General features: G+C 44.6%; 1 protein-coding gene across 1 annotated transcript in view; it reads right to left on the bottom strand.

The window, feature by feature from the left end:
* The window catches only part of LOC309540511 (zona pellucida sperm-binding protein 3-like), a 92,474-nt gene that overhangs the window by 33,641 nt on the left and 55,381 nt on the right, over window positions 1–3,452 (bottom strand). The window lies entirely within an intron of this gene.

Raw genomic sequence — 3,452 nt, forward strand, 5'->3', positions numbered from 1 at the left:
ATTTAGTGGGGAGCTGCTGAAAATAGCTGCTCTATTTATCTTCTCTTAGATTCTGTGCTGGCATTGCTGGTTCCTGTCCTGCCCGGCTACTGTCTCTCATCTTGCTGCAATTGGGTGTTAATAATTTCTCTGTTTCGGTTGCAAGAGAAAGATCACTCACCACAATGACAGATAGGTAGCCGTGTTGGTCTGCCATAGTCAAAATAAAAAAATTCCTTCCTGTAGCACCTTAAAGACCAACTAAGTTAGTTCTTGGTATGAGCTTTCGTGTGCATGCACACTTCTTCAGGTATCTGAAGAAGTGTGCATGCACACGAAAGCTCATACCAAGAACTAACTTAGTTGGTCTTTAAGGTGCTACAGGAAGGAATTTTTTTATTTTCACCACAATGATTTATTCATACTGGGCACTATTCATTGTTGTTCCTTTTGAAATGCTACCTGAGAGTGTTGTTGTTGTTGTTCGCATACTCCATATACCCATAGGTCTCAGGGCGGAGCACCGCACAACGTTACAATTTGCAAAGCACAAAATACATAATAAAAATAAACAAAACATCCCGATGACCTGAGGTGTTGCTCCATGGAACAGACTGTCTCAGAAGGTGGCAGCGGATCTCCTGCTTCAGCAGGGGGTTGGAATAGATTACCTTTGGAGAACCTTTCAACTCTAGGATACTATACTTTGCATGCCGGAGGCTTCGGCTCTTATAATCTCCTGTTAAAAGCAGGTAATGGGAAAGGCCTTCTTCCTGAGACCCAACTGGCCTTGGCCCTAGGGCATTTTTTCTACCTGCTCTGGAGTTGATGAACCCCGAACTACAGTCCAGGTGTGGCAGCCACAGATGGGTTGTCATGAGGTGACAGTTGGCAGAGACTGTGCGAGAAAAGAGCAAGTTCATAACCGGAGTCATCGAATGCAGAGAGTGGTGACAAGCCCAGGGAGCAGGGGAAGGCTCACCACTTGTACCTGAGATACCTGCCCTGAGAAGGGCACCTGGGGGTCTGTGACGGCAGCCCTCAAAGATGGAGTGGAGCCAGAGATTCCTCCTCCCTCATAGAATCATAGCACTGGAGAGTTGGACCAAGGGCCATCCATTCTAGTCCAACCCCCTGCAATACAGAGATCACGGCTAAAGAAACTCTAGCACAGGGGTAGGCAATCTAATTCCCGGGGGCCGGATGCGGCCCAATCGCCTTCTCAACCTGGCCCACGGACGGTCCAGGAATCAGCGTATTTCTAAATGAGTAGAATGTGCCCTTTGATTTAAAATGCATCTCTGGGTTATTTGTGGGGCCTGCCTGGTGCTTTTACGTGAGGAGAAGGTGTGCTTTTATTTAAAATGCATCTCTGGGTTATCTGTGGGGCATAGGAAGATGGGAGTTGGAGTCCTGCAACTCTGGAGTGCTCTCGCCCCTCCCTCACCGTCCTATAGTAAGTCAACCCCAAATGGGCAGGGTGGTGACTCAGATGGGTGTGTGTAAATAAACCCAGCTCAGAGAAGAGCCGGCACTGTGAGGACTTTCCCGTCTCTCCCCAATTCCCAAATTCAAAGACAATGCATTGTTAACCAATTCCACATTTATGTGAATCAACAGAAATTGAGTTGGTTTAGTCATGACAAACACGCAGGAACATGTAGGAGACGTCTGCCTTTTTTGGCGTTGCTTTTAAAAACTCAAATGTTACTGGGATAACAGAGTTGGAAGGGAACCCCCCCTCCGCAGATATACACACACGGACAGACATTACACACCCTCTGTTCTTGAATATAATTGGTTTTAACTGTTTTTAATATTGTGTTTTGATTTTTCCCCAGACTAGAACTTTGGGACATCTAATGAATGTTGAGAGGGTTGAGGACAGCTAAAAGAAAGGACTTCTCCATGCAGCACAAAGTTAACCTATGGAACTCACTCCCACATGAGGCAGGGATGGCTGCCAACGTGGATGGCTTTAAGAGACAACTGGAAAAATTTGCGGAGATGGCTCTCAATGGCTACCAGCCGTGAAGGCTAAGCTCTGTCTCCACAGCTGGTGGCAGCCATGTTTCTGCGTACAAGTTGCTGGAAACCACTAGAGGACAGACTGTGGCTCTTGTGATCAGATCCAGCCTGCAGGTTTCCCCTTGAGACTGTGAGAACAGGATAATGGACTAGATGGGCCATTGGCCGGGCAGATGAAACTGATAGACTACATGGAATTGGCAGAAATGACTGGCAGAATCCGAGACCTGGGAGAAGAAATAGTGGAAGAGGACTGGAAGAAATTTAAAGATTATTTGCAAAAGTATTGCAAACTGTATGAATGTTAGAATGATGTACGATATGAAGATAACATGGCATTAGTGACATATTTGAGAGGAGTATGCAAAATTGGTTTATAAGAACAAAGTTGAAATTTGAACAATATTATGTCAAGCTCAAATAATATAAAGGGGATAAAGTTGGAGACAATAGTTGAAATGTATAATATAAAATAAGATTTGAAAGAAGGTGAAGTTTTGCTGAATAAGATCTTGCAAATGAGAACACAGAAAAGGGAGATGTGAGGGAGTCAAGAAAGAGGGTTATGGAAGTAATACTTAAGAAATTGAATCTTTTTTTCTCTTTTTTATGCCTTTTTATGCTTTTTCTCTGTTTTTTTGTATGTTTTTCTTGTATTGACTGTGATGGTGTTTTTTCTTTTTCTTTTCTCTTTGGTTGTGAATGTGAAGTTGATTATATTGTTTAAAACCTTTAATAAATATTTTATAAAATAATAATAATAGATGGGCCATTGGCACGATGCTTCTTAGCTTCTTCTGTTCTAAGATTCATGTAACCTGCACTGAGATCACTTGCTGAATAGACAATAATACCAATACTACTATTAGGTCAGACTTGTACAGAAAAAGGTGGCCCTTCCAACAGCCAGGCCCCAAGTCGTTTAGGGCTCTGTAGGTCATAAGCAAAGGGATACGAGTGGCACTGTGGGTTAAACCACAGAGCCTAGGACTTTGCCGATCAGAAGGTCGGCAGTTTGAATCCCTGCGATGGGGTGAGCCACCGTTGTTCGGTCCCTGCTTCTGCCAACCTAGCAGTTCGAAAGCACGTCAAAGTGTAAGTAGATAAATAGGTACCGCGGGAAGGTAAATGGTGTTTCTGTGCGCTGCTCTGGTTCTCCAGAAGGTGCTAAGTCATGCTGGCCACATGACCTGGAAGCGGTATACCGGTTCCCTCAGCCAGTAAAGCGAGATGAGCGCCGCAACCCCAGAGTCGGGCACGACAGGACCTAATGGTCAGGGGTCCCTTTACCTTTACTAGGTCATAAGCATCACACGAAGCACATGATCCCCATAACTGGACCCAGTCCACAGTCTGGTTGCTGCACTAGAACTAACTCAAATAGCTACACAGGCTTTGTTCTGTTAGTAAAGTCACTTCAACAATGTAGACAAGAGGCCAGAGAG

The sequence above is a fragment of the Podarcis vaucheri genome (genome assembly GCF_965113315.1).
Source record: "Podarcis vaucheri genome assembly, chromosome: 9".
Taxonomy (NCBI): Eukaryota; Metazoa; Chordata; class Lepidosauria; order Squamata; family Lacertidae; genus Podarcis; species Podarcis vaucheri.